The sequence below is a fragment of the Bos mutus genome, chromosome 21, assembly GCF_027580195.1.
Source record: "Bos mutus isolate GX-2022 chromosome 21, NWIPB_WYAK_1.1, whole genome shotgun sequence".
Taxonomy (NCBI): domain Eukaryota; kingdom Metazoa; phylum Chordata; class Mammalia; order Artiodactyla; family Bovidae; genus Bos; species Bos mutus.
In genome coordinates this window covers 31,016,104-31,032,802 of record NC_091637.1, presented here as the reverse complement: position 1 = coordinate 31,032,802, position 16,699 = coordinate 31,016,104, and the positions used below count along the sequence as shown (strand labels likewise).

General features: G+C 38.6%; 1 protein-coding gene across 3 annotated transcripts in view; it reads left to right on the top strand.

Annotated features, from left to right (window-relative positions):
* SCAPER (S-phase cyclin A associated protein in the ER) overlaps positions 1-16,699 on the top strand; it is a 419,624-nt gene that overhangs the window by 264,465 nt on the left and 138,460 nt on the right. The window lies entirely within an intron of this gene.

Genomic DNA, 16,699 nt, shown 5'->3' with positions numbered 1-16,699 from the left:
TGCTCCATCCTAAGGATCCTGTACCCCCTTTAGACACAAGATCTACTTTCTTATTATTTCAAGTTACCCTCTGGTCCCTGGCCACCAAGGATGTAGTAACAGACAGCATTATTTCAGAAATATTGTATTCCTGAGTTGTAACATGTAAACTTTTTGGATATTTTGTGGAGACATTTGTAGAGTTTAAATAAAAAGTTTTGATAAAAATTCACTTATGTCACTGAGAAACTTTTAAGTATTTAATTAGCTCAGCTAAAGTGGGTGCTTCATTTGTCCACTGGCTACAACAGGGAAAAATAATTCCTTGAGTATGTTATCTTTTTTTTCTAAGAGACATTTGATAAATTAGAAATAGCACCAGCTTTGGAGTGAAACCAATCTGGGTTCCAGTTTTACCTCTGCCAGTTACTAGCTAAGAGAACTGGGACAAGTGCCTTAATCTTCTTGCATCTGTTTCCTCATTTGTAATCATTTTCACCTCATAGCATGGGGATCAACTGAAGTGATAATGTATGTGAGAATTCTTTGTTAACCTTAAAAGTGAAAGTGAAAGTCACTAAGTCTGTCTGACTCTTTGTGACCCCGTAGCTGCCAGGCTCCTTTGTCCATGGAATTCTCCAGGCCAGAATACTAGAGTGAGCAGCCATTCCTTCTGCAGGGGATCGTCCCAACCCAGGGATCGAACCCAGGTCTCCCACATTGCAGGCGGATTTACCATCTGAGCCACCAGGGAAGCTTGTAAACCTTAAAGTGTTTTATAAATGTTAGGTGACAGTTTTTAAAATGGCAGTCTTGCCTGGTTTAAGACAGTGTTATCAATTTGATGTGAGATATTTCTGTGTACACACTTTGACACTGAGCTAGTTTGGGTTCTTTTGCTTTACTGACAAAGTAGAGATGAATGAAAGAAGGTGTAAGTACCCTGTAAAGTCAGAGTATCTTTCTTTGGAGCAGAAAACTCTCCCATAGGGTAGTTACAATGTACATATAGATGTTGTGTCCCCAAAGAGTTGCTATTATTCCCTATCACAGTGGACCTTGTTGACAGTGTGTTACTTGGCATGTTGTCAGGTAATGCATTGTACACATACTCAGTGTATGTTGATTGGCAGGGAGAGAGGAAGGAAGGAATCAAACATAGTGTTTGAGATAAGAAAGGAAACGGTATTTGATTATTTGGGACAGTGCTTTCCATAACTGTTAATTCATATTGTTCACCTTAAATGTACTTGGTAGCATTTGTTTTCTTCCTTTTTTGTTTTATTGTTGTTGTTTTCTGTTTTTCGTTAGGCTTCAACATGCGTGACACTGAGGTCCCTTGATGGTAACTTAGATTAAATGCCTGTTCCCCAAAGCTGCCTTTGTCATTGTGGCAAAGGGCATGTTCTGGTGCTTATCTATGCCTCTCGTGTAGAGAACAGAAGAGGTTTTTCCCACAGTTCCTAAAAAGACCTAACCAAGCATTAGTGCACGTGCTTTGGAAAGGGGCCATGGAACCCTGAGAGTCCAGATCAGTGCTTCTCTGATGGCCACCAGCTGCCGAAGTGCCAGGACCGAGAGTTTGTTTCTTCATCTCATCTTAGGCTAATAGATTTGTGTTTTCAACCAGGTACTGCCTACTGAGTGAGGCCAGCTTAAAAGGCTGTGGGCATCTAGCACTGACTCTAAGATTCCCCTGTCCTTAGCACAGCTCAAGATCATGACTGTACTTTCTAACCTAGCCTCCCTTCTTAGGGCGAACAGATTAAGGCTGAGAGTATTATGCTGCTTACTTGGAGACAGGAAAAAGAAATATCACAATTTTGTTACATTTAAATGTAGGCTCAAAGCACACTGGTGGGCATCAGTCAGTGATTTAATTCGAAAAGTATTCCTTTTCATATTCCTTCTAACAGCTTTCTGGCCTTGGGACTTGCATAGTTGCTGGGTACTCCCTTTACTCTCAACTTGCCTGCATCCTCCCCTTCTATCCCTCTTGAGCTCCCAGCCCTCAACATCCTGAGCTTTTTGCCACCACCTTATTAGCATATCTTATTTTCTGCCTCCTGTGGCATTCCATGGCTCTTACCTAGAGCAACTGTTGTTGGTTTTGTTTTAACTATCCTTCATTAGTTCATTTTTCTCAGTGATAAACAGAAGAGGCTTTGAGAAAGTTCAGTCACTGTTTAGTAATATTTATCATGTGGATCATCTCAACAGTTACCATGTGGGCCCCCTATGACTGCACACCCAATGTTTCACTCCCGCTGCAGCCCAGAGCTCTGTAAGTGGATAAAGGAACTCCCTGCTCCTCTTTCCTCATCGTTTTGCCCATCTCCCTTTTTACTCCACATAGTGCCTCAGCAGTTGTCCTGTAATTATTGCTAGGTAACTCCCTCTGAGTGAATATTTTGCTTTCAGCAGATTTTTTTTAGTGTGAAACTGAGGATTCTACCCACTTCTGAAAACTGTAATTTTTGAAATCTTTCTGAATCTTCACTGTGTTGCTTTTCTTTTTTAGAACCAGAGAAGGCTCATAAACCTGCTTGAATCCTTTTCAAATTATTATTGATTAGGTCCTATTTGTTTATTTTTGTTTTTATTTGCATTGCTCTTAAGACATGGATCCAAAAAGATACTTCTGCAATATATGTCAGAGTGTTCTGCCTGTGTTTTCCTCTAGGAGTTTTATATTATCCAGTCTTACATTTAAGCCTTTAATCCAATTTAAGTTTATTTTTGTGTATGGTGTTAAGAGAATGTTCTAATTTCATTATTTTACATGGAGCTGTCCAGTTTTCCCAGTACCAGTTATTGGAGAGACTGTCTTTTCTTCCTTGGATATTCTCGTAGACTAATTGATCTTAAGCGCACGGGTTTGTCTCTGGGCTTTCTGTCCTGTTCTGTTGATCTATGTTTCTGTCTCTGTGCCACTACCACACTGTTTTGATTAGTGTGAAACTACAAAGTTTCGTAGTATCGTCTGAAGTCAAGGAGCCTGATCCTTCCAGCTCTGTTTTTCTTTCTCAAGATTGCTTTGACTATTCAGAGCCTTTTGTGTTTCCATACAAATTTAAAAATTTTTCTTCTAGTTCTGTGAAAAATGCCATTGGTAATTTGATAGGGATTGCATTGAATCTGTATTTTGCCTTGAGTACTATAGTCATTTTAACAATATTTATTCTTCCAATCTAAGAACATGGTATATCTTTCCATTTGTTTCTGTCATCTTCAGATTCTTTCATCTGCATCTTACAGTTGTCTGGGCCTTTGCTTTTTTTGCTAGGTTTATTCCTAGATATTTTATTCTTTTTGATGCACTGATAAATGAAAATTTTTAAAAACTCTTCTTTCTGATCTTTCATTGTTAGTATATAGAAATACAACAGATTTTTAAATATTAATTTTTTATTCTGAAACTTTACCAAATTCATTGATAAGTTCTAGTAGTTTTCTGGTAGCATCTTTAGGATTTTCTACGTATCATATCATGTCATATGCAGACACTGACAATTTTATTTTTCTATTCCAGTGTGGATTTTTATATTTCTTTTTCCTCTCTGATTGCTGTGGCTAGGACTTCCAAAACTATGTTGAATAAAAGTAGTGAGAGTGAGCCTCCTTGTCTTGTCTGATCTTAGAGGAAATGCTTTCAGCTTTTCACCATCCAGTGTGATGTTAGCTGTGTGTTTGTCATGTACAATGGAATAGTCAGTTCAGTTCAGTCGCTCAGTCATATCCAAATCTTTGCGACTCCATGGACTGCAACACGCCAGGCTTGCCTGTCCATCACCAACTCCTGGAGCCTACTTAAACTCATGTCCATTGTGTCGGTGATGCTATCCAACCATCTCATCCTCTGTCATCCCCTTCTCCTCCACCCTCAGTCTTTCCCAGCATCAGGGTCTTTTCCAATGAGTCGGTTCTTCGCATCAGGTGGCCAAAGTGTTGGTGTTTCAGCTTCAGCAGAATTTCATGGCTTGCTCCTTGGAAGGAAAGTTATGACCAACCTAGACAGCGTATTCAAAAGCAGAGACATTGCTTTACCAACAAAGGTCTGTCTAGTCAAAGCTATGGTTTTTCCAGTAGTCATGTATGGATGTGAGAGTTGGACTATAAAGAAAGCTGTGCACTGAAGAATTGACGCTTTTGAACTGTAATGTTGGAGAAGACTCTTGAGAGTCCCTTGGACTGTAAGGAGATCCAACCAGTCCCTCCTAAAGGAAATCAGTCCTGAATATTCATTGGAAGGACTGATGCCGAAGCTGAAACTCCAATACTTTGGCCACCTGATATGAAGAACTGACTCATTGGAAAAGACCCTGATGCTGGGAAAGATTAAAGACAGAAGGAGAAGGGGACAAGGATGAGATGGTTGGATGGCATCACCAACACGATGGACATGAGTTTGAGTAGGCTCCAGGAATTGGTGATGGACCTGGAAGCCTGGTGTGCTGCAGTTCATGGGGTCACAGAGTCAGACACGACTGAGCAACTGAACTGAACTGAATATTCCATAAAAAAGAATGCAATAATGCCATTTGCAGCAACATGGATGAACTTAAAGATTATCCTATTAAGTGAAGTAAGCCAGACAAAGACAGGTATCATGTTATATCACTTATATGTGAAGTCCAAAAAAAAATAGCATTGAAACATGTATAATATCATATATGAAACAAGTCGCCAGTCCAGGTTCCATGTACGATACTGGTTGCTTGGGGCTGGTGCACTGGGACGACCCAGAGGGATGGTACAAGGAGGGAGGAGGGTTCAGGATGGGGAACACGTGTATACCTGTGGCAGATTCATGTTGATATATGGCAAAACCAATACAATATTGTAAAGTTAAACAACAAAATAAAATATTTTTTAAAAAAAGATACAAATGCACTTATTTACAAAACAGAAATAGGCCCACAGACACAGAAAACAGACAGTTCCCAAAGGGGAAAAGAGTAGGGGAGGGATAAATTAATTAGGAGATTGGGATTAGCAGGTACACACTAGTTTATATGAAATATATATATCCATCAGGGACCTACTGTATAGCACAGGGAACTATACTCAGTATTTCATTATAACCTATAAGGGAAAAGAATCTGAAAAAGAAGGTATATAGAGAGAATTATAGAGATACAGATATATAAATAAAACTACATCACTGTACTGCACACCTGAAACTAACACGACATTGTTACATTTAAATCACACACACACACGTTATTAAAAGGAATTGGCCAGGATGTGGTATTCTTAAGTCAACCTTTTTAACAAATGTGCTCCAATAAAATTGTTTTTGGTGCCAAGAAAGATCACCCTGAAACAAGACAATTTTCATTTCATGTTGTATCTACTTTCGGAATGACTCATGTTATTCTTCTTCCTAATTTTAATTGGAGAAAATAACAAAATAATGAATGACATATTCTAAGCTTTTCTTTGGTTTAGGCTAATAACAGTTGTTTAGCATAGCTTTTTTAAAAACAGAAGTATAGTTTATTTACAGTGTTGTGTTAATTTCTGCTGTATAGCAAAGTGATTCTGTTATATATATATGGACTTTCTTTTATTTTATTATCTGTATATTATTTTTCATTATGGTTTAATCACAAGATATTGACTGTAGTTCCCTGTGCTATTAGGACTCTGTCATTTATCCATTCTGTATATACTAGTTTGTCCCTTAACATAGCCCTTAATATTTGAAAATAAATGGCAGTTTGTCATTTTCTTTGGGCATAAAGAATGCCCCATATTATGTGAATAAGAAGATGGATCTGTTGTGACTAAGGTTGTGGCCTAAACTTTGTGTTGTGTTTTTGTAGTCTATTTACATAGCGGCAGTGAATAGAAGTTAGAGTTGACACTTACAGCATTCCACATCCCCAGGCCCAAATATTGTTGTTTGGTCACTAAGTCGTGTCCAACTCTTTGTGACCCCATGGGCTGCAGCACACCAGTCTTCCCTGTCCTTCACTATCTCCTTGAGCTTGCTCAAACTCTTGCCCATTGAGTCAGTGATGCCATCCAATCGTCTCATCCTCTGCTGCCCTCTTCTTCTGCCTTCAGTCTTTCCCAGCATCAGAGTCTTTTTGAATGAGTCGGCTCTTCACATCAGGTGGCCAAAGTACTGGAGCTTCAGCTTCAGCATCAGACTCTTTTCAGACAGCAGTAAATGTTCATATTTCATAAAGAAGCCAGCAGATTTTTGGGGCCACCAAAAATCATCACTGGGCTGTCTTTCCTAAGTTGGCTTTTACTTGCTTGGAATTCTTAGTCCTTGACAGATAGTCACAAACAATAAAGGGGCCAAATAGTTAAGTTATTCTACTTAACTCTTCTAGTCTTCAGGCTACTCTAGGTTGTCCTGCTGCGGAACCAAATAGTCCCTCTTTCTTCTCCATCAACCTTGCTTCTCTTCCTCCATTGTCCCTCTGGACAGAATTTGTATATGGAAATAGTCTTATCAGCATGAAGCATTGCATGGTATAATGAAGAATAGACAGACTCTGGAGTCAGATCTGAGCCTAAGTCTCTGCTTTTTACTTCGTAGCTATGGTATCATGGGCCAAATTGTTATAACAGAGCCTTAATTAAATGGTAATACTACTGTGCAGGGTAGGACTTGTTGGCTGCTAAAAGTACATGTGTTCATTAAGTGCCCTGCACAAAGAAAGCACTTAGTTAATATCAATGGATTGGATTTCTTTTCTTTCTCTTTTATTTTTGCGGGTGTTATTGTTTTGACTACACGTTACCCTACTTAATTACTGAGCTTTAAATCCCTGTGTCTGTGTCACTTTGGGTTCTAAGAATCTATGGTCTATTAATTTTACTTGGTCATTTGTTTTTTCCACCCTCAGTCCAGACTTCGTCCTGGTTAATTTTGGCCCAGCCTGTCAAGATTCTTTCTGGATCCTGATTTGGCTGCTTACTTAGTTTTTTTTTCTTTAACACTGTGTCACATCTGAAGTTGATGTGTAAAAGATAAGTATCTTTATCTAAATCATTGAAGAAATATCAAACAGGTTAGAGAATAGTCCAGTTTAGCCCTGTATTAATGTTCCCAGGTATTCTACTTGTGTTATCTTTTACTCAAAGGGACTCTAATTCCTTGGGATCAGAGACCATAGTAAATGCATTATTTGTCAATCATATGATGTCTTAATAAGTATCATTTCCATATATGAATGAATGAATTTTCTGAGACATGGAAGTAAAGCAGTAAAATAACACACTATATCAAATACATATTTTAGTCTGTGGACTTAAAATATGATTACATCTCAGTCCTAGATGATTAAGGGCCTGATTTAGACCAGTCTGTTAGCTAGACTTAAGGCAGTATTTTTGTATTCCATCTTTCAGTTTCTGTGAATCTTTTGTCTGTAACTGCTTTACTTAGAAGGTCAAAGGGAATGCTGGAACTGTATTCTTGGGTTTGTCCTTATCACAGTTTTAAAATCAGAGCACCCCCATTTTAATCTATGGTGAAAAATAAATTCTTCCTACTACTATGGCCTTTATAAAGTATACCCATCTATTCATGTCAAACAAATTAAGTTCTCTTTTTTCTTATTTAGAGTATATACATTTATCTATCCATAAATCAGTCTCAGGTAAAACAGTAATCACTGAATACAGTAAAAGTAAATAAATTTAGAATGATGGCCATACTGCATTTACTTGACTCTTTGAAGCTGGTGAGGAAACAGAACTTAACACTTATTGAGCGCACCCTCAATGCCAGTCACAGTGCCCGAGGCTTAGCATGGTTCCCTTGTTTACCCCTCACCGTCACCAGCAGCCAGATACATGGCCGTTGCTAGCATGATGATTGCGAGCAGTCGTGTTTGGGACATGACTACAACCTGAGAGAGAGCCATTATACTGTTTCTCAGAGAGTGTGTATTCTTTCCAGATGACAGAATGTTCAGAATTACTCTCCCAGGATTATTGAGGTTTAATCCCTAGAAGCTTCTGTTCCTTTCTCTTGGTCTTGTGATACTCACAGGGTGGCAACTGATGCAGTTCATTTATAGTGGAAAAGGGGTATTCTGGTGGATGCCAGAAGCAGGTAAATGACGTTGGGCTTCCGATTCTGATACCCAGGGAAACTGTTCTCTAGGGATTCCCTTTTTGGGATCAGTTGTATGGACATAGGAATGGGATTGCCACATCTAGGAGCCATTAGAAATAGACCTTTTCCTTAGGGAACTTATAGTAATGGAAAATGAAATGGGTTAAACTCTAAGTATCACTAATACTAGCCTGCCTGTGTTACCTTTGAGGAACAGCCAGCCTGGTGATATACATAAGCCCTTCATAAAAGGAATGCTTTGCTACATATCTGATGTCTGCAAACTTGGTTTCCTCCGATGCGTGGCTTCATGTGCCTGGCCTACAGCTTGCTGCTTACTCCCGTCTCTTGCTTGACTGCCTTGTCTGTTCTCTTTGGAGCTCATCTACTGTTGGGTCTTTGCTTTTCTCTTTGGTTTGCAACACAGTCTAAACCCTGTTAATTCTGTCTTCACTATTAGTTTCCTTCCATGTTACCATTTATCTCTTTTCTTGGCTTGTCATATGTACCTCAACTCCGTTGCTGTTTGTTGTGCCCTTCCTTTTTCTGGGTGTTATGATATTACATGTTCTAGGCTTTATACCTGTGCCTCTTCTAAGCAGCTGTATTTTATGCCATGGGATGTTTCCCTCAATGACCACAGCTGGTTAAACCAAGACTGAACATTTGACTCAAAAGCAGCCAACCTTACAGTCTTAAAACTCAGCCCAAAAAGTTAAACTGGGCCAGTCAAGATTGTCTCTCAGGAGTTTGCAGTTGGAAAACCATAAAACTCCAACCATTGTGTGTGTGTGTGTGTGTCTTGTGTTTAAATTTGAAAAATCATGCAGAGTAACTTCTGGGATGGTCATTACAGGGCTGTGTTCACTCCAAGTTTAGCAGGACTAATGGAGGCCAGTTGTGGGAGGAAGGAGGAGACCAGAGCTTCATGAGAGATGAGGGGCTGGAAATGAGAGGAGGCCCCATCCACAGAGCTGGCATTGTTCCTGCCCTCCTGAAGTCTGGTAGCTCATTTTCTCCTGGATTCACGTGAACGTTCCCAACAGCCTTACAGTAAATGCCTCTTTTTACTTGAAATATTTTAAGCGAATTTCTGTCCCTTCTAACCTAGATTCTGATACTTTAAATACAAATATTAAAAGATTTTTTAAACTCCAGATTGAATTGAAAATATTGGACTATATAATAGAGCCTTCCTTGCAACCTCATAGCAGTTTTTCTACAATCTTCCATATCAAGAAAGAATGAATAAATGCCCAAAGTTTAAAGTAGAAATAAAGAGAGAAAGCACATTCTACATGTTCTCTAGGGTATCATTCTTTATGAACATTAAATGTTTCTACAAGCTCAGACTGACTGAACTTTCCTTTTTTCTCCTAACCTTCATTTGGAGGACGTGTATAGAGAATTAAATACACTAAACGTCCTGTACCTGGATGCTAATGTAACGTACTCTAGAGTGCAGATCTTACTTTCAGGATCAAAGATTAGACAACATATTGCTTAATAAAATACCTGAATTCTATAAGAACAAGTAACAATACTACTCTTGTTCTTTATAGTCCTCAAATGTTAACTTTCTTGGTGTCCCTTGGGTCACACAGAGTGGTTTCCTCATTATTAACCTTATAATTAGGATTTAGTTTGAATCCCAGTAACATTGTCTTACTTTCATAAAAACTAAAAAATATACTTCTTAGCCTCTGTTTTCTCTGACTTGACCATAATGGACCATAGTCCAACTTTTTAATATGGAATAAGTTTGTTCATGATGAACTTAATCATTTCACTGGCTGTCTTCTGAAATTAGAACCAGTTGGTTTCATGCATTGGAAAAGGAAATGGCAACCCATTCCAGTGTTCTTGCCTGGAAAATCCCGGGGATGGGGGAGCCCAGTGGGCTGCCGTCTATGGAGTTGCATAGAGTCGGACACTACTGAAGCGACTTAGCAGCAGCCTATTTTGAAGTTGAGATTAAGATGTTTAGAAGGTGAGAAGATTGCAAGAGCAGTTACTGCCACCAGCTCCCCACTCAAATCCTGATAGCCTGATGCAGCTCAGAATGTTAATCCTATACTACAAAATAAAGCTTTATGATATTTTTAAGAACTGAGTAATTTGCCTTTAAGACTCAGTAGTGCAGTTTCAACTGCTAGGCGAAAGATAAAACATTTGTAAGAAAACAAATGATTATAGTACTCAAAAGAAGAAAGGAAAGCATTGACTTATTTCAGTCTAAGCTTTTTTGAAATTGCAGTTTTGTTCTTCTCAAGGAAAGCACACAGTATCTCCATATTACTAAACATCTATCCCAAAGCATGACATAGTCATACACCTGATGCAGGTTTCAGAGCCCTGTCTCATCCTGTTCTTACCTCTGTCTTTCCCAATAAGAAATGCAAAACTTCATTCTAGGTGGGGTGGTTGTATTACCAGAATTACACTGGTACTTTCCGGATTCATGTTTTCTGATAAAGTTTGCAATTTTAAACTTTTTTCTTAGCCACTCTACATTAAGGCATTTTCTTTCCATGTAGAAAGTTCTCAAGTAATAGTTCATTGGTTGAACACTTTTGCTTACCTGTTTACTTAAAATATTTAACTTGGACTATCACTATTAGATCACTTCCTGGGACGTTACTAACAACTTATTTGAGGCTCTAACTTTCTTGCTCTTTCCTTTTACACTAATGCCTTCTCCAGGGAATCATTTTTATCAAGCCTAGCTATTGATTCAGAGATCAAGTTGTTGCCTTACTGAAAATCAAAATTCATATAAATGTTTCTCAGCATTGACATTTGAGTTAATGTAAATACAAATCTCTCTCCATTTTTCAAATTTATGCATTCCAGCAGAAATGATTGTAAAGCTAATTTCTGTTAAGTGAATCCTATTTTCTTATTAATTTCCTTCATAAAATCAGCAGTGTATTTCTGTAAGGAAAATGTCAATGACCTAAACAATTGATGTAGAATTTGTGGCCAAGTCCTCTGGGGTTCTAGACAGTATAATACAGCAGTCTTGCTGAAAACACTCTGTAGCACTTTCAGAATTGTGAACTATGTAGGTCTTTGCTAACTCTGTAACCTCTTTTGTCTTGTCACCTTCTGAGACTTGGATTGTTGAGAAACACCTAAATAGGATGAAGATTACAATGTCATATTTTGCAAATATATACACAGTCTAACACATAATGTATTTTAGGCTAAAATTTACTTCTGTGTTCAACCATACACTTTTGCTCATTTCATGTGCTAGCAAGATAATGCTCAAACTCATTCAAGCTAGGCTTCAACAGTACGTGAACTGAGAACTTCCAGATGTACAAGCTGGATTTAGAAAAGGCAGAGGAACCAGAGATCAAATTGCCAACCTCCATTGGTTCATAGAAAAAGCAAGGTAATTCCAAAAAACCATCTACCTCTGCTTCATTGACTCTGCTAACGCCTTTGACTATGTAGATCACTACAAACTGTGGAAAATTCTTAAAAGAGATGGGAATACCAGACTACCTTACCTGTCTCCAGAGAAACCTGTATGCAGATCAAGAAGCAACAGTTAGAACCGGACATGGAACAACGGACTGGTTCCAAATAGAGAAAGGAGTATGACAAGGCTGTGTATTGTCACCCTGCTTATTTAACTTCTATACAAAGTACATCATTTGAAGTGCTGGGCTGAATGACTTGCAAGCTGAAATCAAGATTGCTGGGAGAAGTATCAACAACCTCAGATATGCAGAGGATACTACTCTAATGGCATAAAGTGAAGAGGAACAAAAGAGCCTCTTGATGAAAGTGAAAGAGGTGAGTGAAAAAGCTGGCTTAAAATTCAGCATTCAAAAAGCAAATATCATGGCATCTGGTTCCATCACTTCATGGCAAATAGATGGGGAAAGTGAAAACAGTGACATATTTTATTCTTTTGGACTCTGAAATCACTATGGATGGTAACTGCAGCCGGGAAATTAAAAGATGCTTGCTGCTTGGAAGAAAAGCTATGACACACCTAGATAGTGTTGTAAAAAGTAGAGACATCACTTTGCTGACAAAGATCCATATAGTCAAAGATATGGTTTTTCCAGTAGTCGTGTATGGATGTGAGAGTTGGACTGTAAAAAAGGCAGAGTGCTGAAGAATTGATGCTTTTGGACTGTGATGTTGGAGAAGACTCTTGAGAATTCCTTGGACATCGAGGAAATCAAACCAGTAAATCCTAAAAGAAATCAACCTTGAATATTAATTGGAAGGACTAACACAAAGAAAGACAATGCCGAAGAATGCTCAAACTACCGCACAATTGCACTCATCTCACACGCTAGTAAAGTAATGCTCAAAATTCTCCAAGCCAGGCTTCAGCAATACGTAAACCATGAACTTCCAGATGTTCAAGCTGGTTTTAGAAAAGGCAGAGGAACTAGAGATCAAATTGCCAACATCCGCTGGATCATGGAAAAAGCAAGAGAGTTCCAGAAAAACATCTATTTCTGCTTTATTGACTATGCCAAAGCCTTTGACTGTGTGGATCACAATAAACTGTGGGAAATTCTGGAAGAGATGGGAATACCAGACCACCTGACCTGCCTCTTGAGAAACCTATATGCAGGTCAGGAAGCAACAGTTAGAACTGCACATGGAACAACAGACTGGTTCCAAATAGGAAAAGGAGTATGTCAAGGCTGTATATTGTCACCCTGCTTATTTAACTTCTGTGCAGAGTACATCATGAGAAATTCTGGGCTGGAAGAAGCACAAGCTAGAATCAAGATTGCTGGGAGAAAGATCAATAACCTCAGATATGCTGATGACACCACCCTTATGGCAGAAAGTGAAGAGGAACTCAAAAGCCTCTTGATGAAAGTGAAAGAGGAGAGTGAAAAAGTTGGCTTAAAGCTCAACATTCAGAAAAGGAAGATCATGGCATCTGATCCCACCACTTCATGGGAAATAGATGGAGAAACAGTGGAAACAGTGTCAGACTTTATTTTTGGGGGGCTCCAAAATCACTGCAGATGGTGACTGCAGCCATGAAATTAAAAGACGCTTATTCTTGGAAGGAAAGTTATGACCAACCTAGATAGCATATTCAAAAGCAGAGACATTACTTTGCCAACAAAGGTCCGTCTAGTCAAGGCTATGGTTTTTCCAGTGGTCATGTATGGATGTGAGAGTTGGACTGTGAAGAAGGCTGAACACTGAAGAATTGATGCTTTTGACCTGTGGTGTTGGAGAAGACTCTTGAGAATCCCTTGGACTGCAAGGAGATCCAACCAGTCCATTCTGAAGGAGATCAACCCTGGGATTTCTTTGGAAGGAATGATGCTGAAGCTGAAACTCCAGTACTTTGGCCACCTCATGCAAAGAGTTGACTCATTGGAAAAGACTGTGATGCTGGGAGGGATGGGGGCAGGAGGAGAAGGGGGACGACAGAGGATGAGATGGCTGGATGGCATCACCAACTCGATGGACGTGAGTCTCAGTGAACTCCAGGAGTTGGTGATGGACAGGGTGGTCTGGTGTGCTGCGATTCATGGGGTCACAAAGAATCGGACACGACTGATAGCAACTGAACTGAATGCTGAAGCTGAAACTCCAATACTTTGGCCACCTGATTCAAAGAGCGAATCATTGGAAGAGACCCTGATGCTGGGAAAGATTGAGGGCAAGAGGAGAAGGGGGCGGCTAAGAATGAGATGGTTAGATGGCATCATCAACTCAATGGACATGAGTTTGAGCAAGTTCCAGAAGATGGTGAAGGACAAGGAAGCCTGGTGTGCTGCAGTCCATGGAGTTGCAAAGAGGCAGACACTACTTAGCGACTGAACAACAATAAACATATTCACTTTCTCATTTGATTAGTTCTAGGACTCAAGCCAGGATCTGTATTTAGAATTAGAGACAAGGGACTATAATGCACTAATGAATTAAACTCAGCTGGGATTTAGAATCAGAGCATTAGAGTTCAAATACCAGCTTTGCCAGTGTTTAATGTCAGACCTGCCTTTAAGACCTCATTGTGCTGTAGGATTTTTCATCTGGGGAATGGGGAAAAGCTTTCTGCCTTGCAGGGTTGTGAAGGTGAAATGTAATGTATATGGAAGGGCTTTGTGAGTTGTCACACTCTGGCCTGGGACACTAATGGCACTGGGTCACACACCCCATGCTGTGTGACATTCCTTGACCCATTAAATACCTCTGCCCCCAGTCATTGTGACAACCAAATGTGTTATTACACATTTCCTCACGCACCTGGGGGATTGGTACCATTGGTTGTGTGCTGAGCAGTAGAGTTGTGGAAATAACACTGTGTCCATAACCATCAGCAGGCTCATTCATTAAAAAGTGAGCTAAACAGGGAAAAGGTAATTTGATGCTAAGTGTAACTGTACAAGAATGCGCCAAGTGCAGAGACAGTGAAAGGATGGTGTCATTAACAGCCAGAGGAAGACAGAGTCTTTCCTATAGGTTTTAAAAGATAGATTCAGAGTTTGTCAAATTAACAACTCTTCCTCAGCAGAGAGCACAGCATGTGCAAGAACATGGAGACCTGAAATAACCTGGCACACTTTGGAAGGTGTAAACATTTTGATATTATTAGGACACTGTCAGTACAGTATAAAAAATAATTAAGTTCGAGTGCATTGGACAAAATGACTCATTCAGGGAAAAGTGAAAGATATTATTTATTCCTTATTGTTTTCACATTTTGAAGAAAGTTTATATCTTTTTCATTCCTCATCTTTGTATTATTGTCTCATCTTTCTATTACGTTAATTTAAGCCCTCATTGCTTATGCTGTTTTACCCAAAGAGGAATTCACTCATTTAATATATACTTTTATTGCCATGTGGTTAGCACTTTGTTTAGTATTGTGGTTAAAGGATGAGTGAGAGATAGAGAAAACCTTTACAAAGAAGTTGTAATGAGTCCCTGCAAAACACTTGGCATTGTCAGAAATATAAGAGTAATAAAGCTATTTATATTAATAAATATATTACATTTATTTAACAGAGTCTTTGACACATGTTCATCAATTTATCACATTATATAAATGAAGAAACTAAGGCTTAAAAACACTGAATGATTTATCGTCTCTTATCACATCGGCAGCTAGAACTGAGCATTCTATTCTGGTATTCTCCCTTTACTATCTTATTGCCTACGTGGTAACACCCAAGAGAGAGGTTTTTAGTCTGGTTAAGAGCCAAAGGGGGACAAGAAGAATGATCTAACAGAAGTTCAGAAAGATGAACCAAAACCACTTGTAACTATTTGTATGTATGAGACAAAATATTCAGAGAAGATCTAGCAGTGAAGTCTACAAAAGCAGTACAACATCTCTGTGTTACCTTCAATACCCTTTTCATGATTTAAATCAGGTGGTAAATACAGAGTAAATTCATCATAAGACTTATTTCCCATCAATACCAGATATAGATATAGAGGTGGAAACCACATACCACCTTATGTGTCTGCTACATTACAGCCTCTCATTAAGTGTTAATCAAATGTTATTTGCTGGTGTGGGTGAAGTTTAGGATACAATCCATTGTTAACAAACAATTCCTTATTTCTAGGCAGGATTATTGTAATTCTAAATAGCTATTTTTAGATCAAGATTTACTAAAAGTAAATAACTTTCCTCAAGATAATGAAAGTTTAAAAAGCTATTTTGAAAGCTGATTAGCTGTGTGTGTGTGTGTGTGTGTGTGTGTGTGTGTTGTGTGCTCAGCCGTGTCCAACTCTTTGTGACCCTATGGACTGTAGCCCATGAGGCTCCTCTGTCCATGGGATTTTCCCAGCAAGAATACTGGAGTGGGTTACCATAGTGATTGATAAATACTGTTCTCCATTTGACATATTGAGGCATTTTGTTTGTCTCAAAAGGCAGCACAGAAATGGTTACAGATGACAGCTGTTATACCACTAATAAGATTAAAGTAAAGAAATTAGTTGTGTCGACTTTAATCTGCTGTTTAACACTGCACGCCACCTGGGGTCTTCTCCAGAGCCTACATGTTTAATTGTGACTTTAAAATTATATAACCAGATCCTACTTAAGAACATATCTAAAGACTAGCTAATCATAGCTGTCTTTTTATTAGACAAGACAGAGTTTAACACTAGACTTCAAATTAATGTTTTAATTTTATGTTCATCCTAATTTTTAAATGTATTATTCTAATCTTTGCAACAAAACACCATCTCAGTGGGAGGTTAATTTTAGGAAACGCAAGAAGTCTAATTAGGTTGTACTTAAAATATATGTGATTTCTCATTTAAAATTAGAGTGTGTCTCTGTGGAATAATTAAACTGCTTATTCTAATTATACCAAATTCACCAGCTAAACAAGAATCTTTGAAATAACTCATCTAGTTGAAGATTTCTTTCTCCTGCTCTGAGGCATCATTATACTTAGGAAAATCCCTGAATTAAAAAATTACTTTTAGTGTTTTTAAAATGTTACATTGTAGAATATGATATGCAGTGTAGTAATCATTTATAATTGTTACATTGAGTTTTGATGCAAACTGAGGTGTAGAAGGCACATAATTTACATCTGCGGAGCAAAGACTGGCTGGTCGGCAGCACTATCAGCATCCCTTCTCTACCCCAGTCTTGAGCTGTCTTTTATT